This window comes from Bufo gargarizans, chromosome 10 (assembly GCF_014858855.1).
Source record: "Bufo gargarizans isolate SCDJY-AF-19 chromosome 10, ASM1485885v1, whole genome shotgun sequence".
Taxonomy (NCBI): domain Eukaryota; kingdom Metazoa; phylum Chordata; class Amphibia; order Anura; family Bufonidae; genus Bufo; species Bufo gargarizans.
The window spans coordinates 120,441,650-120,462,460 of NC_058089.1; the positions used below are offsets into that span (position 1 = coordinate 120,441,650).

General features: G+C 44.7%; 1 protein-coding gene across 1 annotated transcript in view; it reads right to left on the bottom strand.

Moving 5' to 3' along the window:
• Positions 1-20,811, bottom strand: part of CDH13 (cadherin 13) — a 258,261-nt gene that overhangs the window by 197,385 nt on the left and 40,065 nt on the right. The window lies entirely within an intron of this gene.

Here is a 20,811-nt window from a genome sequence, read left to right on the forward strand (position 1 = left end):
CACCCTCCCCACCGGGCTGCAGCGGTGACCGATGCCGTTTACAGGACACGACTACTGCAGCCAATCACTGGCCTCAGCGGTCTCTTGCAGTCAGTCTGTGATTGGCTGCAGCAGTCACATGCGGTAAGTGGGCACGTCACCGCTGCAACCTGGTGTGGAGGATGAAGCAGTGGCTGTGGATCAGTGGAGGCTTGTAAATGTTAGTTTTTTTTAAAATATGAAATATATATTTTAACAGCCCCAAAAACCTGAACTAGGACGACCCCTTTAAGTTCAGACCTTCACGTACATCCATGAGACTGGCTGTGAGAGCGCGCCTGCAGCACCCGAGACAGCCTGAGAATCTCCTCTCATTCTGCGGCTCGGAGACGCTGCTGCAATTAAGATATCAGGCGGAAACATATCGACTATATTTTAATAACCGCCGTGTTCCCGTTTTCCGATCTATACGTAATATCTAAAGGATTGATTTATTTGGCGGGCTGGGCGAGACTCGTCTGCCGCTTGGAGTTAATTTGGGGGTTTTCAATGTCTGATATTTTTGAGTGCCGTGAGAAAAACGTCGAGAGGAGACGAACTAAGAAAGAGGGGTGAGAGCGGGACAAAGGGGTCGGTAATGGGCGCAGGGTGAAGCCGAGGTGACGTCAGGTGTCACATTTATTACACAGCTGCAGGCGGAACATAAAACCGTACCATGTGCCATCCACAATACTGGCGCCTCCTGTGCGGGACGTGTGCATGCACGTGTTCATGTTTGAACTTATGTATTTGTCTGTTTATGTTTTTTTTTGTGCAAACGAACTTGCAAGCCTGATCACGTGCATACGTGTGTGATGATTTGTGTGTGTATGTACTGGTCTGAATCTATTTGTCTATATACAGTAAATTCATTTACAAGCCTGAATACGCGTGCATCTGGTATGTATGTGTGCGTGTATGCATGTGGTTATTTATGTGGATGTGCATGCATACCAGCCATTAACCTCCAATGTAGTAGTGCACACAGTATGCATGTGTGCATGTGATTATTTGTGTGCATGCTAGGCCGGACAGTCCGGTTTTCTGGCTCCGTGTCCTCCTTTTCTGCGCCATTACGCACAGACCGCAGCATTGTGCTGTCGGAGCCGTGAGCTGTAGGCACAAACGGACTGGGGCTTCTCTCACCCCCAGTCAGTCACTAGAGCCGGCAGACATGCCATTCTATGGCTGACTGAGGGTGAGGGAAGCACTCCGCCTGCCCACAGCTTGGAAACTAGGGAAGAAACAGGTCACCTCCTAAACGACCCTAACCAGGGCCCTAACGACATATCAATATAAATAGACCTTGAAGGTAGGAATATTCATATACAGGATACCTAGGCCCTGATTTCCCTATAAGACCCTAGAATGAGGTTAGGACCAGAGACAACCCATTCCTCCCCAGATAGACGAATGGAAGTCTCTGTCTCAGGCCCAGATACAAACAGGGAATATAACAAACACAAAACAATAAAAAAAGACAAGACTTATCTGAAAGTAGAAAACTGGCAACTCCAGACGCACCACAGAGTACAACCGACCAGCTAGTTAGAAGGCAGGAAGAAAATCTATAATCGCACCTCCAAGAGTGAGAAGCGGCTACTTATGGGAAAGGAAAATCACCAACAAGCAACACCTGAAGCAAAGGGAGTGGCATTCACCAAAACACAGACACAATAAGATCCACAGGGAACGTGTCAATTTAACCCACGAGTTGCCAGTCTCTACGATCTCCTGGTACCTGTCCGTGACACCCACCCTCCGTGTATACAGACCATATGCATTTTCACTTTCTCATTGCACATTGGGGACTTCTCACCGGTACAGTTTAAAGGGGTTATCGAGGAAATTATAATGATGACCTAGCCAATGCCATTATCACATCGGTGGGATTCCATGTCCTGGCACCGCCCACGATCAGTTGTTCCGGGGAGCCGCCACGCTCATCAGAGCAGCTTACCAAGAACAGCGCCATACATAGTGTAGTGGCTGTAGTTGGTTTCGCAGATCAGCCCCATTCAATCCTGGATCGAAAATTAAAAAAATGTTTAATATGGCGCCAATATACTAGTCACAAGTTACAGTCTCCAACTTCAGCCAGGGTTTTCTGCCACAGGCCCACAAGTGCCTAATTGTGGTAGAGACCATGGCGGGAAGGGGGAGGGGGTAACCAGCAGGGGTGCACCACCAATGAGGCCAGGTGAGGCGATTGCCTCAGGCGGCAAGACCTAGAGACAAGTGGGGGCGGTGACAGGGCTGTGAGTATATCTCTCTATATTCAACTGTATCACAGTATATCCTAAAAAGTAGGGCTGGAGGAGTTGGGCGCCGTTTCAATTTTTGGGTCAGGCAGCAGAAAGGCTAGGTGCACCCCTGGCAGCCAGGGTACTTCGATGCACAGCGAGGGCAGTGACCTCATTAAAGCGCATTCGCTGCGGTCATACCTTGCATACTGTACACTGTCATCCGGGGAAGGAGACAAAACCTTCCAAAAATATATTCCCTAAGAGCAGATGAAGCAAAGACGTCACCGTCTGGAAGAACATCATCGAAATATTTCCAAAGGTTTAAGCTCAATTTGCAAAAGATCGACAGAAGGTGCGGCGCCTAAATACACGGTTCAGGAAAACACTGGCAATTATTTTAATAACCGCCACGTATTTCGGAAGGTGAGAGAAAAAGACGGAGAAGATTTCAGATGGGTTCAGACGAGAAACAATTGTTATATAGATGACTGGCAGAGGCGTAGGCGTCTTTTAACTCATCGAGGGAAGTGGTCTCCAGCCTGCGGCTCTCCAGCTGTTACACAGCTATATCGTCCAACGTGCTTCGACAGACACAGGCTGTTAGGTCATGCTGGGAGTTGTAGTTTTGTATCAGGTTGGAGACCTCTGGATAGGATGCAAAACAGTGCCACCTATTGGTGGATACTCTGTAATTGAATGAGTATTGATGACCTATCCTTAGGAAATATCTGATTGGTGCGGATCTGACTCCTGCTTTGGAATAGCACAGCGCCGCACACTGAGTAGTGGCTGTGAGTGGTACTGCAATGCTGCTGCCAATTACTTGAAAGGAGACCTGTCACCTCTCCTGACATGTCTGTTTTAGTAAGTAATTGCAGTTGCATCCCTCATATAGTAACAATTCTGAAAGATCTATTCATATGGCTCTAACATGTGCCATTCCTCTATTACTCCTGCTTGAAGTTATGAATGAATTGCTAGCAGTTTGCAATGAAGGTCCAGATGGGTCTTACTAGTGGTAGATGTATCCCTGCACAGTCTGACTCTATCCAATCAGTGCTGTCAGCGTTAGACTGTGTAGGGACACCCCCCAACTGGTAACACCCATCTGGACCTTTATTGCAAACTGCTAGCAACTGATTCATAAACCTCCAGCAGGTATAATAGAGGAATGGCACATCACCGACCTGTAAGAATAGTTGCTCCAGAATTGTTATGACAAGGGGGATGCAAGTACTTACTAAAATAAAAGGTCAGGAGAGGTGAAAGGTAAGGGAGCAGCGCTGCAATACCATTCACAGCCACTACTCATTGTAAGGCGCTGTGCTGTTCCAGTCAGACCCCCATCAATAGGATTACAGTGAATGGAAAACCCCATTGACATCCGACACATTGAATATTTTTTGGGATTGTGGCTGCAAAATCCGGATCTCCCCGATTCAGGAGAAACAAGAATAGACGACCATAAAGTTCCATGGTGATCTCAGTTCAGGTCACGCGGACCACGCAGGGTATTGCCGTGATAATACAGACACTAATACGGATATTTTGTGGGGCTTGGATGCGGACCCATTCACTTCAATGGGGCCACAAAAGATGCGGACAGAACACACCGTTCCGTGGCCCCGCAAAAAATAAATAAATAGAACACGTCCTATTCTTGCCAGTTTTGCGGACAAGAATAGGCATTTCTATTATGGGCGGCACATTCCGTTACGCAATTTGCGTAATGCACACTGCCGGCATCTGTGTTTTGCGGTCGCGTGCATGAGGCCTTATACAAATAATTTTCTCACTTCTGGAGGTGATCAATGTCATGTTTTGTGCCAAAGACAAACCCAGCTCTGCTGCATCTGACTAACCGTGCTGATCCACCCTACTAAATCTCTCTTGCTAATCCTATATTCTGAAGTAGATACAACCAGCAACTTAACTGCGCCAAATGTGTGCCGGGGAATAAAGATTGTGTCCGACCCAAGTCAAAGTCTCGAGACATATTCGAAATGTCAGGGGACGCGGGGGAAGATACGTCTCCTGCTATTGCAGGAAATTGTATTTTACGGATCTCCCGGGGTCGGGGTACGCGGCTTGTAAATTCCTGAGAAATCCTTCCTTCTCAGGAATATAAAGAAATACATTGATAGAAGATGCTTTCCGTGCGCTGCGTTACTGGTTTGTGTGGAGCCCGCTGGGGTCCTCTGCCGCACGCCACACAACGTAATATTAACCAAACCCAGGGCGCGAGATCTCCCAGATTTCATACGTATTCATAGAGGAGAACGGGGAACGGGCGTCTCCTTTATGTGACAACTGTGCAGGGATGAGCGGAGCCATAGTCACTGTATTGTCCCCAGGAGATTTTAGACCCCATTGTGATCCCAAGTGTTGGGGTTCTCTCAGTCTGGAACCCCAAAAGTAGTCATACCGTTTCCGGAGATCCCCAATGTTGGAATATTACTACTCAAGAATGTGTCATTATCCTGTACCCCAAGTGTCAGCGTGTCATTATCCTGTACCCCGAGTGTCAGTGTCATTATCCTGTACCCCAAGTGTCAGTGTCATTATCCTGTACCCCAAGTGTCAGTGTGTCATTATCCTGTACCCCGAGTGTCAGTGTCATTATCCTGTACCCCGAGTGTCAGTGTCATTATCCTGTACCCCAAGTGTCAGTGTCATTATCCTGTACCCCAAGTGTCAGTGTCCTTATCCTGTACCCCAAGTGTCAGCGTGTCATTATCCTGTCCCCAAGTGTCAGTGTCATTGTACTGTACCCCGAGTGTCAGTGTCATTATCCTGTACCCCGAGTGTCAGTGTCATTATCCTGTACCCCAAGTGTCAGTGTCATTATCCTGTACTCCAAGTGTCAGTGTCATTATCCTGTACCCCAAGTGTCAGTGTCCTTATCCTGTACCCCAAGTGTCAGTGTCCTTATCCTGTACCCCGAGTGTCAGTGTCATTATCCTGTACCCCAAGTGTCAGTGTCATTATCCTGTACCCCAAGTGTCAGTGTCCTTATCCTGTACCCCAAGTGTCAGTGTCCTTATCCTGTACCCCAAGTGTCAGAGTCATTATCCTGTACCCCAAGTGTCGGTGTCATTATCCTGTACCCCAAGTGTCAGTGTCATTGTCCTGTATCCCAAGTGTCAGTGTCATTATCCTGTACCCCAAGTGTCAGAGTCATTATCCTGTTCTCCAAGTATCAGTGTCATTATCCTGTACCCCAAGTGTCAGTGTAATTATCCTGCACCCCAAGTATCAGTGTCATTGTCATGTACCCCAAGTATCAGTGTCATTGTCCTGAACCCCAAGTGTCAGTGTCATTATCCTGTACCCCAAGTGTCAGTGTCATTATCCTGTACCCCAAGTGTCAGTGTCATTGTCCTATACCCCAAGTGTCAGTGTCATTTTCCTGTACCCCAAGTGTCAGTGTCATTATCCTGTACCCCAAGTGTCAGTGTCATTGTCCTATACCCCAAGTGTCAGTGTCATTTTCCTGTACCCCAAGTGTCAGTGTCATTGTCCTGTACCCCAAGTGTCAGTGTCCTTATCCTGTACCCCAAGTGTCAGTGTCATTATCCTGTACCCCAAGTGTCAGTGTCCTTATTTTGTACCAAAAGTGTCAGAGTCATTATCCTGTACCCCAAGTGTCGGTGTCATTATCCTGTACCCCAAGTGTCAGTGTCATTATCCTGTACCCCAAGTGTCAGAGTCATTATCCTGTACCCCGAGTGTCAGTGTCATTGTCCTGTACCCCAAGTGTCAGTGTCATTATCCTGCACCCCAAGTGTCAGTGTCATTGTCCTGTACCCCAAGTGTCAGTGTCATTATCCTGCACCCCAAGTGTCAGTGTCATTGTCCTGTACCCCAAGTGTCAGTGTCCTTGTCATGTACCCCAAGTATCAGTGTCATTGTCCTGAACCCCAAGTGTCAGTGTCATTATCCTGTTCCCCAAGTGTCAGTGTCATTGTCCTGTACCCCAAGTATCAGTGTCATTGTCATGTACCCCAAGTATCAGTGTCATTGTCCTGAACCCCAAGTGTCAGTGTCATTATCCTGCACCCCAAGTGTCAGTGTCATTGTCCTGTACCCCAAGTGTCAGTGTCATTGTCCTGTACCCCAAGTGTCAGTGTCCTTGTCATGTACCCCAAGTATCAGTGTCATTGTCCTGAACCCCAAGTGTCAGTGTCATTATCCTGTTCCCCAAGTGTCAGTGTCATTGTCCTGTACCCCAAGTATCAGTGTCATTGTCATGTACCCTAAGTATCAGTGTCATTGTCCTGAACCCCAAGTTTCAGTGTCATTATCCTGTACCCCAAGTGTCAGAGTCATTATCCTGTACCCCAAGTGTCAGTGTCATTATCCTGTACCCCAAGTGTCAGTGTCCTTATCCTGTACCCCAAGTGTCGGTGTCATTGTCCTGTACCCCAAGTATCAGTGTCATTGTCCTGAACCCCAAGTGTCAGTGTCATTATCCTGTTCCCCAAGTGTCAGTGTCATTATCCTGTACCCCAAGTGTCAGAGTCATTATCCTGTTCCCCAAGTGTCAGTGTCATTATCCTGTACCCCAAGTGTCAGTGTCATTATCCTGTTCCCCAAGTGTCAGTGTCATTGTCCTGTACCCCAAGTATCAGTGTCATTGTCATGTACCCTAAGTATCAGTGTCATTGTCCTGAACCCCAAGTGTCAGAGTCATTATCCTGTACCCCGAGTGTCAGTGTCATTGTCCTGTACCCCAAGTATCAGTGTCATTGTCCTGAACCCCAAGTGTCAGTGTCATTATCCTGTTCCCCAAGTGTCAGTGTCATTATCCTGTACCCCAAGTGTCAGAGTCATTATCCTGTACCCCAAGTGTCAGTAACATTGTCCTGTACCCCAAGTATCAGTGTCATTGTCCTGTACCCCAAGTATCAGTGTCATTGTCCTGTACCCCAAGTATCAGTGTCATTGTCCTGTACCCCAAGTGTCAGTGTCATTGTCCTGTACCCCAAGTGTCAGTGTCATTATACTGTACCCCAAGTATTGGTGTCATTATCCTGTACCCCAAGTGTCGGTGTCATTATACTGTACCCCAAGTATCGGTGCCATTATCCTTTACCCCAAGTGTCGAAAATCGGCAATCGGAAAATTCCCGATAAAAATTTGAAAATTCGCGATCAACACTACTCCTAAAGTCAAAGATATTGCAGCCTTCTCATTGGCCCACAAGCAAGAAGCAGTGAGGGATCATGGGTACTGATGAAAAAAATCTAGAATATTCGCGATTACGAAGATATAGCACTATATTCTAGATATTTGCAAATTCTCGAAGTGCCAATATTCGTGATAAAAATTTTAGACTTTCTCTCTTCGCGATCAACACTAATTACATATCTAAGATCTCAGCATTGCCATTAGCGGACACTAGGGGCAGTACTGAGCGGTGCACGCGCTCTGTGCAGTAAGGCTGTCCCTTCAAGTGACATTAAGGACTCAATTATAAATGACTTACACGGGCATTACAATTTGCTGCTTCTTTAACATGGTACTTAATTATGTAGTGCACAACCAATTATGGGCAGAGCGTTAGAATTATCCGGCACTATCTGTACATTAGTTCTGGGCAAGATTAAAGGTTTATTTTCATTTATGGCTTGGAGTTGGCTACATTTGCTTTCCAATGGGAAAATAACATTATTTGACTTTTCTAAAGCTTTCAAGCCTTTTGGCAGCAAATGATTTCGCGTAGATGTTAATATAGGCAGCATATTCACAAGTAGTGGTATCTCACTGCTTACAAAGGCCAGTAGTTAGCTTCTTGTAAGTAAAGCAGAGCTTTATACAGTAATTGGGAATAAAAAACTATTGACATGGCTCTATGGAGTCTTATTCTTCCCTTATAAACCTTTCAATATGACCTTGAGAAGCTGCCAATATGTGTCTTGAGATGCTCCACTGGGGAAGGACATCAAGCATAGCTTGAGTAGCTGACATGTTAGGAACTAAATCCAAGCAGTATGTCTCTTCAGCTCCTGGGTTGGGTAGCTCTGTCCCATAAAAACCAATGGGACATGCCTTGAGTTGACCTGTCACAATAAACCCAATGGAGCATGTCTTGAGTTCCTAAGTTGAGTTGCCCTATTACAATGGCCACAGTGGAATGTGACTTACCATATTCCAATATGCCCATGGAGTGAATCTTGAGTTCCTAATTCTAGTAGCTTCCCCTAAACCCAATGTGATCGTTCTTGAGTAGCTTTGGTCCCTTAAACCTGTTGTGATGTATCTTGAGTAGCTCTGATCCCCTAAACTCAATATGATGTATCTTAAGTAGCTCTAGTTCCCTAAACTCAATATGATGTGTCTTGAGTAGCTCCGATCCCCTAAACTCAATATGATATGTCTTGAGTAGCTCCAATCCCCTAAACTCAATATGATGTGTCTTGAGTAGCTCTGGTCCCCTAAACCCAATATGATATGTCTTGAGTAGCTCTGGGAGCCTAAACCTAAAATGATGTGTCTTAAGTAGCACTGATTCCCTATGCTCAATGTTATGTGTCTTAAATAGCTCTGGTCCCCTCTACCCAATGTCATATGCCTTGAGTGGAGTTGTTTTGGTCCTCTAAACCATACCTGTACTATAGCTAAACATTTTTGGTCATCAGACCTTCATCAAACCATCAGATTGCCCTTATTTTACATGAAGGGCAGTAGTACTGGAAAGTTTTGCTGATACTTGTGTCTGATATTTACTCCAGGTCTCTTTGTGACATAAGGGCAATCTGATGGTCTAATGAAGGTCTGATGACCAAAAATGTTTACCTACAGATTTGCTCCTATAAACCCAATGAGGTGTGCCTTGAGTTTTTTAGCTCCACCTGACCCATGTATCTTGATTTGAGTTTTCCATTCCACTAAAACCAATGCAATATGTCTTGAGATGAGTATCCCTGCTCCACCCAACCCAGAACAACATGCCCTGAGTTGTCTGTGAGGTGATGAAATCATCTACTCATTGAAATGTTGCCTCGGCTCATGTGATACTGAACCAGCAGACTTTAGCTACCCAGGATAAATGACCTCTACAGATCGTCCTCCATGTGTCATACTGCATCTAATTCCTTATTCCGACGCCGTACATCCTGGAACTTCAGGCATTAAAATGTATGCACTAGTCATTACAAACACCACGCCAATCAAATGTCACATGCATAGGCCTATAATGCCATTGCTGGTTAAAAGTCATGCATCTTTATGATGTCACCCTCATGACCATGATGCTTGATGATATAAAGGGCCCTGTTTTGGTAAATAGCAGCAGTGATGTCACTTTAAGAGTCATGCTTACTGTGCGGTTAAACAAAACAGCTTGTGATGTTGATGGGAATATATCAAGTTAATGTCTTCCTCTTGACAATGAAACACTGAACGAGGAGCTTCTCACCCAGAGCAGCGAGTGCTTCAGTGCATGTTAAGCACAGTTAATGCAATGTAGAATTTCCACCGGAAAAATAAAGCCCCTAGTCACACAGCAGAATAATCCCTCTTCTACTTGAACTCATACTGAGGAGAAGAGCAGCAAAGTGCGCGGCTTCTGCTCCTACATATCAAAGTGACGAGCAGAATGCCACCGATTCCTCAAGAGATTATTGTAATGGACTCTTATTTACAATTAACGTCTACCTCCCCTGCACTCATTGCATACACATGGTTTAATTAGTATTACACGTGTTTGTAGGGTTTGTCTTTCTTTTTATGGCTTTCAAGATGTTCTTGTTGCATAGTAACCAATCGATTTTCTCTCTAGGTGACCTTCTGGTAGTTACGTGCACTCTAGTGGTCACAGGGGCAAAATCATGTCACCGAGTTTGTAAGGTGGTGTTGCTGGTCTACTTCACGATTAATTGCCATATTTTTTGCCCCATAAGATGCATTTTTTCCCCCCAAAAGTGGGGGGAAAATGCCCCTGCATCTTATGGGGCGAATACTAATGAGCGCTTCCATTATGGAAGCGCTCATTAGTACCAGAGGACCAGGAAGCGGTGAAGGCTCTGTACTCACCGCTTACTGGTCCTTGGCTGTCGGCTGTGAAGGTTGCGCACAGCGTGAGGGCGCTCTGTGACATCACGCTGTGTGCGCAGCCGACAGCAGGAGGAAGCAGATTGCAGGCGGTGAGGAGCGTCGTCGTCCAGGAGCAGGAGAGGGAAGTGGGTTTTTATTTCAGAAAACATGGCAATATGGGGCTGCTGGGGGCTGATCTGAGGCAATGCGGGCTAATATGAGGCAATGGGGGCTGCTAGAGAGCTGATATGAGGCAATGGGGGCTCTTATCTGAGGTCTGATTAGGGGTCATTCAGATTGAGGTCTGATGGGTGGTCTGACCTGAAGTCTAATTAAAAATATTTTTTTCTTATTGTCCTCCTCTAAAACCTAGGTGCGTCTTATAGGGCGAAAAATATGGTAATTTCAATTAATGGAACACTAAGTTTAGAAATTAGATAGTCTTGTCCCCAACCTTTGTCAGTCGACAGGACTTTCTGCATGTTCCTGAAACAAACAATTCTTGTAGAAATCCTGCAGAGAACACAAGGCTAATCTCCTGTTGATCTGGTCCATTTCTGCCTGAAGAACCACTGAGGGGTCTTTGTCCTACGACAGACAAGGCAGAGAGGATGGAGGCTCCTGCTGCAGCCAGCTGTCTTACAGCTAGACACCAGACAGTGAGGAGGAGGTGGAGAACATGACTCCTGAGACACATGATCACGTCTGGTATGGCAGGTACCAGACGTGTGGCGCAGAGGGAAGGGAAACCGGGTGTCCTAACACAAGGGAGAGGGAGGAGTGGTGACCCCTAACTCACCTAGCACTGGCACCTGGCTACCCTGATGTCCCACTCACCCGTACCGCCGTTCACGTGCCTCGTCCGTGACTTACCCTGGAAGAAGCCCTAGGATGTGAGTAGGGCAGTGGGAGCACTAGTCCTCACCACTGACACCTAGGGTAACAACAGGGAGTGGACAAACAACACAAGCGCCAGATATAACCCCGAAGGGAGACAACAAACTGAAGAGGACCGGAGATCCAACTGCACTGATTCCAACTGCTCCACAGCAACACCACCTGAGGTCAGAATAGATAACCTAAAAGTAAGGTCTATATCTGGCAACAAGGGAAGCAGGAAGAGACAATATATAGTGTCCATGAGTGGCAGACCAAGAAACAGCTGAAAGGAAAACTACCGATACCTAGATAGGACAAAAAGGATCGCAAACCAAAACAGGAAAACCTGGACCGAAATCCATTCCCACAACTAGGTCATGGAGCGAACCCTTGAAATTGGGTGAGTAGCCACCCGCTGCGACCTTCTGACCACAGGCACCACAGGGTAAACGATAGGTCGTGACACCCTCGTAACACATAGAGCACTTGCAATGTAAGACGAAGAAGAGGAAGAGATTAAGAGTGGAAGTGACAAGACTTTTGTATCTTTTCTATGTTTAATATTTCAGGGTGGACATATTTTTATGGTTTGATGTTCCTTTAAATCAGGTTCATTCTGAAGACAGGTCTTAGGGACTTGTGATAGCTCTTTAATGTCCCCTCACCTCCTTGTGCTTTGTCAGTAAAGACAAGCAGCAGTAAAAAGGTCAGAAGATTAGGTTGTCCTCTGGACAAGACAGGACAGACCACACAGCAATGAAAACATCTCACCTGTCCCACTTTCCTCCGTGCCTCTAAATAGGACATACTGTACATTTCAATTAGGAGTTCCAATTTCTATCCTAAAATGAGGTAGGAGGCAGCACAGAATGCCTCCTGTTTGCTTTCCTGCTGATAGCTTCTGCCTGATATAGGATACACTATACATCTGTTTTGCAAACCAGACCTCATTATCTCTTGCAGTGTCTGTTAAGTACACTCTGCAGCATCCGTTTTCCTAAAAGCTGCCTCCTATTTGCAAGTAAAGTAGGGGTCTTGTCAGAGATACATTAAGCCGCAAATAACCGTATACATTCCTTAAAATGTCAGAAAAAAAAAAGAAAAAGATTGGATTTCGGAGCTGGTGTCAGGAAATAAACCCCATGATCACCGGAGAGGAGAAATGAATTCATTTTCCAACATGTGCGGATGTGTTTGTTTAGGGGAGCACAAAGCTAATTTGTTGCCTTTGATCTCGTCTATTTGTTTGTGCGGGTTAATGAAAAGACAATTAGTTTTCTTCTTCATGATGTGTTTTCAGATAAGAAAGGCGACTTTACTGTACTTTTTTTTTTTGGAATGGGGGATGCAAAATAGGTATAAATATGCAAAAAAATCCTCCAAAGTCTCTCTGTTTGTGGAAAACATATTGTGGTAATTTGAAAGGCTTATACAACAGGAATACTAATGTGGCTGAGACAAAGCAGGCTGGAAAAATGAGAGATTGAATGCCAGGTAAAATCCAGGGCAGTCTGGTGCTCTTGTCAGCTAGCAATCTAAAGAGATACGTAAAGGGAATGTAGACTATTGCTATGGCTTGTAAAAAAAAAAAATATATATATATAAAAAAATCATTGTATCAATTTGTGTCTACAGTTCCTAAGTAGATCCGTGTGTCTCCATGGTGAGAGACTACAATGTACCTTCCTTCTGATAACCTACTGTATAGATAGTAGAAGAGTAACAACAGGATCTGACTACACACAGGGTTTATTTGTAGTCTGTCACCATGGAGACAAAGCTTCTATATACACACAACGGAAGGGGGGTTTAATCAAGACTGTTTACTTTTTAAGTATTTTTTATTTTAGATGTATTTGATGTAAACATTGTTGCACAAATCTACATACTTTTTAATGTCAAAGATTTTCTCCTCCTTTAAGGGGTTTTCTCATCTTAGACAATAGGGGCATATCGCTAGGATATGCCCCCATTGTCTTATACGTGCGGGTCCCATCTATCTCGAGAACGGATCCACGGAAGTGAAGGAGAGCGCACTGCGCAGCCGCCCTCCATTCATTTCTATGGGGCTCGTCTATTGCCGTCTGCCCCATAGAAATGAATGGGAGCATGGGCCGCGCATGCGCGGCACACTCCCATTCACTTCTATGGGAGAGGTGGGGATTAGCGCTGGGGTCCTCCAGCCACAGCGCTCCCCGCTCCATTCTTGATATAGGTGTGGTCCCAGCGGTGGGACCCGCACCTATCAGACAATGGGGGCATATTCTAGCGATATGCCCCCATTGTCTAAGATGGGAATACCCCTTTAAGGGAAGTTCATGGAATCCACACCTGATCTTATCAAATCCTGACACCTTCACCATTTATAGCAAATCCACACGAAAGATCATACAGTAAATGGCTGATAGATGGGGTTTCACTTTTGGGATCCTGACCTATTAGGAGAACATGGGCGCTCTGACCGCTGATTCATATGGTGAGATCTCCATCATCAGCCATCAATGGAGAGATGACCGTGTATGTGCTTCTCTCCATTGAAGTTCATAGGAGTTGAGAAAACAGCCTTACAATGTTGTTTTTTATAACATTTTCTTTCAACATGAGTATTTGCTGTAAACCTCAGCTAACCTTACTCTTACTGTCACCCACTACTACTGGCCAGAGAAGGAAACGCTAATTAGTTCATTGCAAATTGGATACTTTAGTTAATTGTGAGCCCCAAAGCTATGAGAATAAAACGATACCTTGTGTTTATCTGTAGATTGCAATAAAGTGGCATTTAGGACAAGTGTCCCTGAGGTGCAGATGTTCAGTGGCCAAATCGGGGCTAGTGAGGCCTTAGGCTTGGTAACTGGTTTAGGTTTGGATGCAATCTCCAGCTGCCACGTTACTGTCCATTCATCAGATAGTTAACCCCTCGAATATCACATTACAATCCAATAAGAAAACATTAGCTTGTTCCGTCCTCAAGCAAGAGGCAAGAACAGAGATTTTTAGATTAGTCACTTAGTAATAACCCAAATAAATAACATTTTAAAACACATATACACAGGAATGATCCAGACAAGACTGATACTTATATGTAACTAATAGAAGCCCATCAATATCAATGGTAACTTTTAGTTCTATCAGTTTTCTACAAAGACACATTGACTACCTCATAGCATGCATGCAATCTAGGCATCCCAAACAAAAGACTTTCCTTCGATCATCTTCCAGTAATGAGACCCACAAGAAAAGCTGGAATGCGTTCACGAAGCAACTAAACTACACCAGCCTGGCCCATGCCACTTAAAGCTCCTTGAGACAAAGGCCAAACGTGCTGTGAAAACACTTTCAAGAGAGGTAGTCGTCTCTAAGAAGTGGCTTAATGTATAAAGGATAAAAGGAAATAGAAAATTTATCACAGAAACATTGTATGGACCAGGGATGGCCTTGTCAAAAAGATGGTCTTTTAGAGACATTTTCCTATATGTCATAAGGTTCCAATCAGGGCTTTCATTAATAATCTCTAAATTATGACCTTAAGGTTGAAGATATTGATTTTTAGAAAACTCAAACTGAAGTTGCTGAGAATAATTTTTGGTCATGAAAGAATGAGGGCAGAGGAATAAATTGAAGCTCCTGAGACCAAGTGCAAAACCTCTAAACCATGTGCTACTATATACTGTTGCCTTCTGACATGTCATGGTGGCTTTGTTCTCCTCAAGCACCTGATCTTGGGTGTGACTGCTACCTCCAGACACCTTATAGCTAAACTCCTGAATGTAGGTGCATAAAAGTGGTCAATTATGGTTAAGGATAGAGGAAGATCTAAGTCATAGTCTCTCCATTTCAACAATTTTGTGGTACAATATGCAAGAGGCCTCCAGGAGATACCTTGGGGACAGATTTAAAGAGGGCCCCTACCTTTACCATGGGTATTGTCAGCCTACTCTCCTTCTTCACATTAAAGTCAATGACAGGAAACAAGAGAACTGGCCCAATGGTCATGTTATCTCCTTTAAGACATAGGCTTGTAGTCTCTTTTAAGGAGGTGGTGCAATAGAGGGACCCAAAACCAGGTGGCAGGAGAATTTTGACTTGTGTTATATGACCTTCTAGAACAAAGAAAAGAACAAGTTGGACATTTGTCCGCTCATGGGAACATCTCACAAAGCAAACGTCAAATCCCTACCAGGCCAAAGCTAGTTGAAAGAAACCAGAGCGCAGCTCACAGGTGATGTATTTAAAATGGAACAATTTAATACTCATTGGATTAGTTTATTGTCCCGACTAATGAAAGGAATGTAATTCAACAAAATGAATAGGATTTTTATCCCATCGTTAGAATTAAAAGAAGAAAATATACTCCCTAATGTGAGAAAGTTGACTGGCTCAATTTATTTGTATCTGCATGACTCCAAATGGGTAGACGTCTAGAAGTAAGAAATACACTTATTTTAAAGGAACAATCCCACGTAGCTGCTCATAAGACAGGCATATGCTTAAAAAAGGATTAGCTGTATAATTGGCTTCCCCTAAACCTATTTAATTGTGCCAGTGGAAATATTTGCAGGTTTTTTTTTTTTAGATTAATTTCAAGCTTTTATTTTTTTTTCCACAGTTCATTTAGATTCAAAGTAGCTTTAGAAAAACATGAAACAGCTTTGGAATTTGTATAGTTATGTTCTAATGATTAGAGATGAACGAATTTCTTAAAAGTTCAATTCGACTGATTTGCCGAATTCCACAAAAAAATTTGCTTTGTGACGAATTATTTCATCACGAAGTGCATTTTTTTGTAAGTAGCGATTGCAATGACAATGATTTGCGATAGCGCTGTCCCTGTCATTGTACCCCTCAGATGCCACGTTCATACACGATCGTGGCATCTGAGTGTAAAATTAACAATAAAAAAAAATTAAATCAAAGTTACCGCCTCCATTTGCTCGCGACGGGCCGGCCGCCGCCATCTTGCTTGAAGATCTGAGCCGAAATCCTGTGCGGTGCGAGATTATGTCATCACAACGGCTGGTGTGGTGACGTATGACGTCATCACGCCGGCCGGCGTGATGATATAATCTCACGCCGCACGGGATTTCGGCCGAGATCTTCAAGCAAGATAGAGGTAAGTTTGAATTTTTTAGTTTTTTATATTATTTCAGGTTAAAGCGATTCGCTGAAATGAAATATGAGGAAATTTGGCTTCTAGCCGAATCGAATTTATCCTGAAATTCGGATAAGTCATTAGGTTTCCTTATAAAATTATGGCTGATATTAAAAATGAAATTTGCCTACAACTATCGTAGATATCTCAGAAGTAAGTTAGGGGTACTAATAATTTTGAAAATTAATGGGTGATTCCAGGGTTGAACTGGCCTACTACATACAATACCAGAGTAGTGGAATAGTAGAGATGAGGTTGTCCTACCATCATCCTACAAAAGGGAATACATACCCCCCTCCCCAATACCATCTGGTCATTGTTTTCCCAAAAAAATAAATCTTGGGACCTATGTATCATATCATGATACCAGTTGTACACAGTCCCATCCCGTTATTCTGACCACTTCCTACTTTCGAGGTCAGTAATATGTAGCTCAGGAAGAAGCTAGGTGAGAAACATTAGAGAACTAACACCCTGCAGCCATCGTTGGAAGAACACAAGCTGGTGGGGGCAGCTTTAAGGTCTAGGGAATGTTTTAGTGGCATTCTCTGGACCACTCATCCATGTGGAAGGCACTCTCAACTGATTTGGATATAAATCACATACACCTCGTCAGAGAAGGAGGAACATCCCTCGGCTCAAGGAACCAGCCAGAAGATCTGTAAGTATTGTGAACTTGAATTTTTAATTTGCAGATAAATACAACGCATTTCGGCGAAGTATCTTCCCTTCATCAGGTAAAACTGCATGGGAGATACTTCCCCGAAACGTGTTGTATTTATCTGCAAATTAAACAATCAAGTTCACAATACTTACGGATCTTCTGGCTGGTTTCTTTCACCAAGGCATGTTCCTCCTTCTCTGACAACTTCTAGTCTTCTTGGGGAATCCAGGCATCCTTGATAAGAAGACATCCATCCTTGGCTGCATACCAACCGTTTCTGGGATTCCAGTTCACCCTCTGATGAGTCTTCTCTAGAGTTGTGCCTATTGTTAAGTGAGCCTCCAATTGGAGTTCAATTACTTACTATATCTGTACGTTATCACCCTATGGTGCGCCTCTTTTTGTCACAACCAGACAGCTGAGAAGCTCTGACAGAGGCCTTTCAGAACCTCCCCCTTGAGTTCTGTGTTGTGGTATTCAGCTCCTCCTCTCGTTAGTCTCTCTCAGCTGTCATGTGTTGGACTAATTGCTTCCCTTTAAATTCTTCCCCAGAAGGCTTTTCTGGGCGGCTTATATTTCTTCCTGGAGTATGTGTGCATGCCCATCTGGTCCTCCTCTCCTCTACAAAGTTAAGTGTTAACTGTTATCTGTTATTTTCTGTTTGTTGGATCCCAGGTGACCCTGACTCCCTCCGTGTCTGGTGTAGGGAGCCGATGGTCGTGTCCCCTCACTATTGTAGGGTGCTCAGGGCTTATATAGTCAAGGTACGTGGATATGCATACCTCCACCATTCGGATCTATGCATAGGCTGAGCAGCCAGGGAAAGGGCCAGGTCTTCTACAGGGGTCTCCCTTTTGTTCCTTAGCTTTTGGATCCAGCGAGTCATTTATGCATGTTGTTTTGCATTGTTTCCTGTACACATTCCGTGACATTATAAGCCGCCATAAAGCATCTTGTCTCAAGCATGGATCCGGTTTCACTTTTGGCTGAACGCCTTCAGGGTCTTTCATTGGAGGTAGCTGATCTCCGCAGGACTTGTTCTCAGCTTCAAGTGACCGGTTCAGCTGGCGTTTATGGAGTTTGTTCTGAGCCTAAGATCTCGCTCCCGGATACGTTCTCCGGGGGTAGTGAGAATTTTGTGCGTTTTAGAGAGGCTTGCAAACTTCATTTTCGCCTTCTTCCCCATTCTTCTGGTGATGAGGAACGGAGGGTGGGGATCATTATATCGCTGCTCAGGGGTAACGCTCAGTCCTGGGCCTTTTCGCTGCCGGAGGGGGCACGGCCCCTCCGTTCAGTGGAGGAATTCTTTTTAGCCCTGGGTCAGATATATGATGATCCGGATCGTATTGCTCTGGCGGAGTCTAGACTACGTCTCCTATGCCAGGGTAAACAATCCGCAGAAATATACTGCTTAGAATTTCGGAGATGGGCAGCTGATACTGGTTGGAATAATGCTGCACTCCGAAGTCAATTTTGCCATGGTCTTTCAGAGGGATTGAAAGATGCATTTGCCTTTCATGAAAGGCCTATTTCTTTGGACTCTGCTATGTCTCAGGCCGTTCGTATTGACAGGCGTCTTAGAGAGAGAGGAGAGATCTCTCCTTCCTGTCATACTCGGTCCCAGGACTGTGCAGCGGTCCCATTCTGTGCGCAGGGGTCTCAGTCGCTGTCAGCCCCTTCTGAGCAGGAGCCCATGCAGCTGGGGTTGATTGCTTCTGACAATAGAAGATTCAGCTCGCATGGGAGGGTTTGTTTTTGTTGTGGAGGTATTAATCATTTGGCAAATATTTGTCCCTCTAGGAGATTCAGGCAGTTCTCTGGGTATAATAAAGAAACAAAGAGGAAAAAATCTTTTAAAAATGTTCCGTCTGTTACTATTGGCAGGGTTGAGGCGGAAATTGAAGGTTTTCCGTTTGCTTGTAGTTCCCGTTTTGTCCTGCCGGCTAGGGTGGCGCTAGAGAGCAAGAACATTTTTTGTGAGATTTTTGTGGATAGTGGAGCAGAGGTCAATCTCATTGATAATCACTTTGCGATAACTCATGGTTTCCAGGTGTGCACTTTGGGAAAGGATATCCCTGTTTTTGCTATCGATTCCGCTCCACTTTCTCAAAAATCATTAAAGGGCATAGTTCACAATATCCGTTTAATTGTGAGTGATGCTCATGTTGAGGATGTGTCATGTTTCGTCCTTAGCGGTTTACCCACCCCTCTGGTGTTGGGGCTGCCCTGGCTCACTAAGCATAACCCCACCATTGATTGGCAAGCGAGGCAAATAAATGGTTGGAATGACTTTTGCAGAGAGAATTGCCTCATGACATCTGTTTCTGAGGTTGCTACTAAGACTGTACCATCTTTTCTCTCTGAATTTTCGGATGTCTTCTCTGAGAGTGGAGTTCAGGATTTGCCCCCGCACAGGGAGTACGATTGCCCTATTAATCTCATCCCAGACGCCAAGCTGCCTAAATCTCGTTTATACAATCTTTCCCAACCTGAAAGGGTCGCTATGCGTGCTTATATCTCTGAGAGTCTGAGAAAGGGACACATACGACCCTCGAAGTCACCGGTTCCCACAGTTTTTTTTTTTGTCAAGAAAAAAGATGGTTCTTTAAGACCTTGTCTGGATTTCAGGGAGCTGAACAATATCACAATTCGTGACCCTTATCCGCTTCCTCTGATCCCGGACCTATTTAACCAGGTTGTTGGGGCTAAAGTCTTTTCCAAATTAGATTTAAGAGGGGCATACAACCTGGTCAGGGTCAGAGAAGGGGACGAATGGAAGACGGCCTTCAATACCCCTGAGGGCCATTTTGAAAATTTGGTTATGCCTTTTGGTTTGATGAATGCCCCAGCCGTTTTTCAGCATTTCGTGAACAGCATTTTTTATCATTTGATGGGAAAATTTGTATTGGTGTATTTGGATGACATTTTGATTTTTTCTCCCGATTTCAAAACTCATAAGGAACATTTACGTCAGGTCTTGCTCATCCTGCGGGAGAATAAATTATATGCGAAACTGGAAAAATGTGTGTTTGCGGTTCCAGAAATGGTTTTCGCATGGACCCCGAGAAGGTCCGCGCTGTGCTTGAGTGGGAGCTTCCTGAGAATCAAAAGGCGCTGATGCGATTTTTGGGCTTTGCCAATTATTACAGGAAGTTAATTTAGAATTATTCTTCTATTGTTAAACCACTCACTGATATGACCAGAAAGGGGGTAGATTTTTCTTCTTGGTCAGTAGAGGCGCGTAAGGCTTTTTCTGATATCAAGGAGAGTTTTGCTTCCGCTCCCATCTTGGTGCAACCCGATGTTTCTTTACCCTTCATAGTTGAGGTTGATGCTTCTGAGGTGGGTGTGGGGGCGGTCTTGTCTCAGGGTTCCTCTCCTGCCAAATGGCGACCGTGTGCCTTTTTCTCGAAGAAACTCTCCTCCGCAGAGAGAAATTACGATGTGGGAGATAGGGAATTCTTGGCCATCAAGTTGGCTTTTGAGGAATGGCGCCATTGGCTAGAGGGAGCCAGACACCCTATTACCGTATTTACTGACCATAAAAATCTGGCCTACTTGGAGTCAGCCAAGCGTCTGAACCCGAGACAGGCCAGATGGTCGTTGTAGCGGATTGTATTTAGCCTGGCCTGTTTGGATCATGTAGGACGACATTCGGTTGATTGTATGGCTATGTATTGTAAACTGTAATGTTTACTGTGTTGGATGCATTGCTTTTCTGTGCCTCCTCCCCTCCCCCTTTTTATTTCCTGTCCCATTCTTTTCCCAGCAGGGTGTGGTCTCAGGGACACTGGGAGACCAGTAATCTAGCTGTTCTG